The following is a 9,357-nucleotide window of genomic DNA, read 5'->3' as shown; positions in this document are numbered from 1 at the left end:
TTGTTCGCTCCAGTCGCAAACAAAATCGGAGTGGCTGGTCCGACGAATGCTGCTTACCGGGCAATACAGCAATCACAAAAAATGCGGATGCGTGCAGGACCTATTACGAACTTTGACAACGACTTCAGAGACATTAAAAATGAAGCCTAGAAAGCAAACAGGTCTACGAACTCGAGAAGTATATGGAACACCCACAAAAGACACACAAGTCAGAAGAATCAAGCCTCGATCCTCTTCCGTATGGAGATATTGGAGCGATGGGTTGAGTATTTTGATGAACTGCTTCACAACTAGAATATCGGCGAGTTAGAGGTCCCGCCAACTGACGACGATGAATAAATGCTGCACCACCAAGTGTGGAAGAACAGATCATAAAATTCAATCGCTTGACAATCATAATCCACTGGGAGTTGATTAAATTACAGCTGAACTAGTTGAATATGGAAGCGACTAACCACACCAAGCGGTTCATCCACTTATCTTTAAAGTTTGGAGCGCGTGACTGGTAACGAAGCATTATCTGTCCCATACATAAAACGGGGAATATCACGCAATGCAGCAATTATAAAAGTATCACGTTGCAGAATACCATCTATAAGATATTCTCCGCCACCTTGCTGAGCCGAATGGACCCATATACCCGGAACATATAATATTTGTCAATACCAAAAAGACTTCACTCCAGGGAAATCAGCAACAGATTAGATTTTCTCTATGCAGCAAGCGATAGAAACGATTGGAACATGGCCATCAGTTGCACTATCTTCTCATCGACTTCAACAAAGCCAAGCAAAGCGAAGTTTTTGGGTTGCAAATTGATAAAGGTAACAGGACATGGCGATAACGTCAGCACCAAAAGCAAACGAAACAACATCAAATTTTCAAGTGAAACCGGATTGAAAATCACAACCAATAACAGCTATGACGATGAAATCTGCACACGGCTGTTGCCAGCCAATAGAGCTTATTTTAGGCTACAAAAACTATTCTGCTCGAAACGTCTCAAAATAGGGTGAAAGCTCTTACTTTACAGGACAATGATTTTGCCAGTCCTCATGTATTCGCGCGTTCGAGAGGAGAATCAATCCAAGAATTTTTGGACCCTTACATGAACGTTATTATAGCCTATATAACGGCGAAATTTATTAGCGATACTACAACCACCTGGCTGCGATTAAAATGCAGCTCAATAGGTTGCGGCGGGCGGATCACCTCACCCGCATAGACAATGTTTATGGTAGAAAAAGAAGATGTCACAGAACACAGACAAAGCAATGGCGTAGGCTAGCATACCAAACAACCTTTAGGGATATCGAATGGATGAGCCTCGGCATAGAACTGTAATGGCTAGGGTTCCTTACTAAGGTAAGCTTAGACGAACCCCGGTTATTGCGCTGTTGATGATGATGATAATGACATGCTTTGTCTTTGCCAGTTTGGTGTTTATAATGCTGAATTAATAGCAGGGAACGCCTGATGAAGACACTTTGGGCTATCCTCATCCGCGCACTTCAAAACGAGAAACCGATGACGGAAAGCTTGATTATTAGACCTTGGCTTTGTCCAGGCTCCAACATTTTTATCTACAAGCGCTCCCGCAATATAGTACATTGTCCCTGGGACATTTTGCACGTCTTCTTGTTAGGATTCCAATAGGAAGACCAACTTCATTCAGATCTCGCTCTCACACAGGTCTTAGTCCCCGCAAAATACGAAGAAATAAGCCCTAGTGCCGAGCACAAGGAGTTAACGACCACAGATATGTTGGTTTTATGCTTTTGACCGCTACCCAAGGAATTTGCTACGTCCAATGTGGGTATCACAGGGATTACTAGCCTCTCCGTACCTTCTGGCGAGGATTTCAGTTTCTTGTTTCCAATTTTTCTGTATATTGCCACGCTTAGCAGTGCAGCAACGTCCAGGTCATCATTCCCAAGACAGCTCGCGATTTTTCGGTCTGGCCCTTCTCCGCCGTTGACTCATGACGTCCGGTCCAGTTATATCCACATCATTACTTTTTCTGTTAAGAGCGAACGAAAAAGTTCTGACTTGCAGGATTTAACCTGTAGCTCCCCTCTTTAGTGGCTAAAGTTTCCTTCTGCCGAATTCGCTTCCTATACTTCCTTTACGATTTAGGTAGTAGTGTCACGGACGTGGCGTGGCGTGTTTTCCTTTCGGGCTAACTGCGGCGTGAACACTAGGTGCAAGCTTTAGGATGAATTCGTGAGAATACCCTCCACAGATTTCTCCAAGCTCCGGGCCTTGGACGCGACTTCATTGCTCATAATTGCGGATGGATTTGAAGTCTACAACTTCTTACCATCCATATGCATGTTCAAACACCCTTAGTGTGATAGCGAACTACTACAGGAAACCCTATCATAACAAGGTTGTGTCCAAGGGAAGCCATGAAAATATGTATAATAAATAAATCATAATTATAAATATAATAAATAAATTTAATCTTTTATTTTTTATTTTAAGGAAAATATTTAGTTTAATTTAAAATAAACAAAATAAATATTCCATTTTTATGTCATGCAGATATTATATAGACCTGCGAGGGACGGCAAAAAAACAGCAAAATTTCCCGAAAAATCGTGCAATACAAATCTATCTCTTGTTTTGGAAACCCACTTACTGGCAAGGACATTGACAATTGATTTGAGAAAAGAGCGAAACGAAACGACACCAGATATCGAATTCGGAGTATGTTAAACCAGATTCAGTGGAACAAGATAGAATCAAAATATTAATTTCTGTACCATTTTTGCAGACCCAGTTTTTACAGAATTACTCATCAGAAAATATCTAGCTCTAGCTCTCTATGGGAAACTTAATTATAAACACATATTTAACTTTAAGTTGCTAAGCTTTGGATTAAAATATGAATTCACATCTGTCTGATATTTAAAGATATAAAAAAAATTATAGTTTTTCTCATCTTTTAACGAATGAAAATTACATTTAGTGTAAGTCACTATAAATTCAAATTATATTTCATTTGAAATCTGTGATGCCTTCACTATAGATGATTTAGAATATATAAAATATATATCTGTAATGCATACAATCATTTACAAAAAAAAGTTTAAAAAACAGAAACATTGAAACTACCGAACATAAATCTTTGTATATTTAGCATGTGTACAAAAACATAAGCAAACAAATAATTAAAACTTGATGCAAGCTATATATATAACTTTACATTGTAAATGAACATTATTATTACTGTTAGAAGAATGCATTACTGCAAAGCTAAGCTGCCGGAAAATTCATAAAACAAGCATACTTTAAGATAAATATCTTCAGAATCTCTGAGTGTAGTACGTTTTCTCCATCGCGTGAATAAAAATTAAAGAAATCAACTCGAGAAAAGCACAACTTCCAAGCCAATAATTTCTACTGCTTTTTTGAATGAATAAATAGTGAAATCAACATTCATGGTTTTCGTATTTTCTTTGTTTGAGAGGAACTTATTACTATCACCATTATCTGTTCATTTAGACTTTCGAAAGCCAGCTGTTTTACAAAGCCTTCCTGAAGTGATTTAATACACACACTACCGAGCTACCATAAACCTAGCGCAGTAAGAGGAGAAGTTATTTGCTTACACTTTGAAATGTGGTACTTAGCGAGCATTTCGGGACTTGTAAAAATAAATAATAAATAATTGAAAAACTGAAAAATTAACCAAAGAAATAATAAAATATTGAAACAAATCTAGATCTTAAGATCATAAGGTTTAGGTACTGTAAGTAGTAAATAATTAATAATAATAATAATAATATTGTAGCAAGTGTTTAGTTAACTTTTTCCACTGCCAGATCAACCGAAGAAAAGATATAAGAAGTGAGTAAATATATTAAAATTAAATTAAAAAAAAACAAATTGAAAGCTATAATTGAAATTATACCTAAAAGAAAATTTAACGAAATGTGTGAATGTAATATATAGTATATATTTACAGTATATTCAGTATCGAAACGTAATAATAGGAACAGGGGACAAAACGTATACATTTTTCTACATTAATATAAATTGTTGATTGCATGGTTTTATTTATTTTTTATTTGTTCGTCAAACAATAATACCAACGACCATAAGACCTGATGTGGGTTGAACATATTGCTCACCCGAATTCGAGAGCTTTAGAGAATTTCAAATTATTCAGAGGTGGAAGGCGTTTATTACCAACAGGCTGCTGAGAGTAGGATAACATTCGTTCTTTTCTCAAAAAAGAAAAATTATTCCCAAAATAACATGAGCATTTTATTAATTTCTCACTTCAATACTCCTTTGTAATTTATACGCTATGTGTTCAAAATATCAATAAATAAAGTAAATATTTATAATTAAAAGTTTTATAGTGTTGGATATATTCTAGTAAGGGAAGTTAGCATTCACAAGTTCTAGAAATATATCCATATCTAGGTCTGTTCATTTGTATATATGAAAGTGTATTGATATATTATATTCAGAGGAAGGGCATAAAATAGCTGAAGTATAGTTAGGCTAGAAGATGTGTTATTTTCTATATGCTTACTTTAAAGGCAATTATACATATCAGAAGTCAAAAATGGTGTTCAATGTGTATAGGACTTCTACTTTTCTTTCTCAAAAACTGTAAATAATTTTCATTTACCAATCATCTGACATTTAATAGTAGCATAGCAAGCTTTTTAGTGGAGATGACTAAATAGGAAGCTATAAACAAGTAAACTGCGGTAAATTGTGGAAACTTTAAAGATCGTATATAGCTGGGTACAAAATAAGACAAATGTCGAAAATATTTTAAAAATAAAACGTGAAAATTGTCAAATTGTTTGCCGAATAGCAATAATATTATTTCATGTTTTCATGTGAATGCTATTATCAAAATATTAAAATGAATTATTTTTTAATTCATTTTTTAGTATCTTTGAAGGATAATTTTTAATCGTTTATATTAAAAGTATGGTTAGCCTATACGCGGACCATATTTGGCAATTTTTCAGTGTACAATATTGGTTTATACTCTTCCAATGTTGAAGTCGTACGCAAAATTACTTATGCTTAATTGACATCAACGAAACTGAAGGTTTTCGGTAAAATTTCATTTATTTGAAAGTCATATCATTCGGTTAGGAAAATATGGATTTAGAACGGCTGAACGCTTTGATAATTGTGTATTTGTCGGAAATTGGCAAACAAAGCATTTACAGATTAGATTAGAGACATTCGTTGTTTCCAAAAAGCACCTCAGCGGCCTGGGAGTTCCACAAATAAATCAACCCACCATATTGAATTCATTTTCACTTGTAAATAGCTTTGTTAATTCCCGAAGTCATATCAAATCATATCCACACTTATTCGTTTTCATTTTCAAACCATTCTGTTGTACATAATTACCATATTAGTTACAATGAAATCATAGACCACTCACTTAATTAGAAAACGTATACAATGACATTGAAAACTGCACATAAATATCTCGGAATGTAGGGAAATTATAGAAAAAAGGGTAACCAAAAGAGAAATTAAGTCAAATCGGCAATAAGTATGGTAAATTTTCTTTCAGAATAAATAGACGAAAATGAAATTATTAAATGACCGGTAGTAGTGTTAGCAAATGAAAAGTTATATTTACTTCTTTTTCGAATTTTCCAATCAATCCATCTGAAACACCTAAAAATTATTGAAATAAAGAAAAGGAAATGAATTTTCAGTATTAAGACAATGTTCAAAAGCAATTTTGATTGAAATATACAAAAAGAACAAAGCAAAGATATATAAATAGTGACGACATTCTTTATCAGAGGGAGGTATGTTGAATAAATAGGTAAAAACTAATAAATAAGAAATTGAGAGAAATAACAATATTAAATAAATTATTAAACAGTGAAGATGAGGAAATATTATTATAGACAATAATAATGAAAATTAAAAATATTAGAACCCACACGGACTTAAAAGGAAGTTAAAACAGAAATTGAAACAGTAAGATCTGAAAAAAACGACAACTATTTTCGCTCAGGTAGTTTTATTTAGTGGAATATAAAAAGCTACTAGACATAACTACCATTCGGGCGGGCAGAACAGTTAAAAAAATAAAATATAATAAAAATTTGGAGATACAATTGCTGCTTGTGTAAATGGTCAAAAACATGTAAAAGACTATATTGCGAAGTATTATCGTCGGTGTTAGCAGAAATAGTTAAATGAAATAAAATTCAAGAGTTAAAATAACAAAAAAAAAACAGAAACAAGAAACGTTATTCTAATGTTAATTCAAGAAATAAAAACTTTTTCTTTTTAAAACAGAAAGGTTATATATATACATATATCTTAATTCCTAATAGATTAAAAGACAAAATATTAAATAATGTTATTATATAATTTTTCATTCATATTGAAAGTAATAATTCTCACTGTTTTTTACTTTATATGTATACAAACATATATGTATCAGTATATATGAACTCTCCATGTTTTTTTAAATAGATGCTAACAATATTATTGAAGTGTTAATATTTTATATTAAAACTGCGAAAATTCTAGGTTAAACACATCTTTTTTTACTTAATAATCAGCAGCTTCGTATTACTATTCCTTTTTCAAAAGAATCAAGATCAAAATTATGTTGGAAGCCACCTCCGACTTTCATATTTTGAGCGCTTCATTGTTAATGCATAAGATTAAAAAATGTTTGTGTGCATTCAATATATCATTTGAAATTAATCTTTGTATCTTCTTGGACACTAACTGCACCACTACTTACTTAAACGAAAAATTCACTATTCTAAAAGCAACAAAAAAAAATATAACAAAAACAAGCAAAACGAAATCTTCTAATACATATACTATACTATCTCAAATTATTTTAGTAATTTTTTTTAATAACCTCGCGAAGCAAAAATCTTCTCTTCCTTTTCGCTCCCCCTGTCTATCACTATCTTTCTCTCAGATATAACTCACTTTACCTACGTAATTTGTGTATGTACTGTTGCCGAAAGATTAATCTGATTATATTGCAGCGCTTATTGTTTTACAGAGTCGAAGGAAAAAAATGTTCGCATAAATTACAAATTAAGATGATCAAGATCTAAATATGGATTATATTTAACGAGAAAAAAATTATATTGTTGACGTAATGAATACACACAGAAAATTACAGAAAGTGGAAAGAAAAAAATAATATAAATACCAAAAAAAAAAGACACGGAAACAAATCAATAAAAAAAAATTGTATGGAAACGTGAAATTAAATTCCCTGTAATGCTGTTGAATAATGGTAATCAAAGAAATACAAATGAAACTAAAAAATGTTCGGGGAGTTTTCAATCAAGGTTGATGGAGGAAACAATTCATCTGTAATTACAATATTTTTGATACATCATATATTATCAAAGAACAGTTTTGTTGGTATTATCCATGATTATTATAACAGACGAAATGGCACCATTATTCTGCATCCCTACTTACTAACGGAGCCATGATATGACAGTCTTCTCAGTAAGTTTTCTTCAAATGTTTCCAACAAGTGGACTACGAGAAAAAACTAAACCCCACCATCATCGACAACTATTTGCTAAAACTTAGCGCAGAATAGACCTAAGATTTCAAAACTAACCAAACAGCAGTCATGCCGTCAATACCTATGCGCTATCACTGCAGGTTCTTGGTAATATACTTCAGCTCTCCCACGATTGTTCGCTTCTTTTTTAAGTGTATCTGAGTGTAATTATGCAGTGTTTCCAACGATTAATTATCTGAAATAATGAAAAACTTGTTGTTTCTTTTTCGTTTAACTTGTTAGCACTGATAAAAGGAACAAGTGGTTCCCGAAATATCGGTATTTGCAAGAATAAATATCCACATCAACGAAAAAGAAACAACAAGTTTTTTTATTATTTCAGATCTTTTTTAAGGTTTTGTGTAAAACAAAACCTTATTAAAATCGGTTTACTGTCTGCCTGTCTGTCTTTTTTTTTTTTGTGAGGAGGAGAAAATCTTCAAAAGACACTGGCCTGGATACGCCAGCGTGTGGGATTCTTACCCACTAAAACCACCTCCGACTCCCCCCAAGCCCCGTGGAACCACCGTACGGTATAACATCACGGAGCGGAGTCTCTGGGACTCCATCGCAGTTTGGACAATCGGATGAGGTATCTAGTTTAAACCTGAAGAGCTACTGGCGATATTCTCCATGCCCTTGGGAAACTGAGTAAGATTATAATTAATCTCACCGTGCCGTCTCTCCAACCACTCCTTGATGGCAGGGATGAGCCTATTATATTATAGATTACTCGCTCTAACATTTTGCCCACAGTCTCCAGAAGACAAATAGGTCTGTAGGAGGTTGGCTCACTTGGAGGTTTGCCAGCCTTATGCAGTAGCACCAACAAGGACTCTATTCGGCACGCCATCCAGACCCGGAGCGTTGCTATCTCCTATCCTAGCACAGATTTCCAACAGCTCGTCACTGGTGACTGACGGTATTGGGGTATCATTCAGAAGTCGCTGGAAGCTGACTATGCCCTCCTCTTGCTGGGGGAATAACCCCTGAATAATTTTTAACAATAGTGAAGGGAACGTGATCTGCAGAAATGATCGGCCACTAAATCACCCCATCACAATTCTATAGGCGCTCCCCCACAGGTTTACGCCCGCTTCTAAATAGAGCTCCTGGTTTTTTTTTTTGAGGGTTTTGCGGGCAATCTTATAGGCGCGCTCTTTTTGCCCTTGGTCGATTCTGCCTACCGCTCTCTGAGCCGCTCTTCTGGTTCAGTGACAGGCTGATCCAAGTCTGGTCAGTTCAGTATTCCACCAGCAGTTTGTCTGTTCTTCTACTGGGAATGAGCACCTCTATGAAGGTCTGCTCATCCAGAGCTTTAGCAGACCAGTCTGACATCTTTCTCGGTTTCGGGCATGATAGTCTTATGCCTCCATCCATAGCCCAAAGAAGATCTGTCTGTCGGTCTGTCTGTCCATCACATGCATTTTGCTCGGAGATGGTTATAGCGATTGACACCAAATTTGGTAGAAAGGTGGGAAAGGTGCAAAAGGGGGGTTTTAATTGTTTTTTTATCAAATATATTCATGTGGGATATCGAAAGAAAGATCTCAATTAGTACTTTTCGCTGGTATTTATTTATTTATTTATTTATTTAATAAGGACAATACACAGAAAGCAAATTTCTTATTACATATTGTCCTCAGAGGGAGGAGCAAGTAAATGGCATATTTTGCGCTTAAAGCTAGAGAGGGACATAGAGTCAAAGGAACCAAGCTGTAGGGCATTGTAGGACCGGCAAAACCTCGGGATCGGAGAGTGAAAGTAAATCTCGAGCTCGGCGAAGGGTACATCAAAAATGT

General features: G+C 34.7%; 1 long non-coding RNA gene across 1 annotated transcript; it reads left to right on the top strand.

The window, feature by feature from the left end:
* Nucleotides 1-2,549: 2,549 nt before the first annotated feature.
* On the top strand, nucleotides 2,550-7,307 carry LOC119646643. The gene is made up of 2 exons (XR_005248756.1): nucleotides 2,550-2,709; nucleotides 2,777-7,307. It is a non-coding gene; the product is annotated as an uncharacterized LOC119646643 (long non-coding RNA).
* Nucleotides 7,308-9,357: the final 2,050 nt, after the last annotated feature.

Source organism: Hermetia illucens, chromosome 1 (genome assembly GCF_905115235.1).
Source record: "Hermetia illucens chromosome 1, iHerIll2.2.curated.20191125, whole genome shotgun sequence".
NCBI lineage: Eukaryota > Metazoa > Arthropoda > Insecta > Diptera > Stratiomyidae > Hermetia > Hermetia illucens.
Note: the sequence above shows the minus strand (reverse complement) of the source record. Positions and strands in the feature narration are given on the sequence as shown.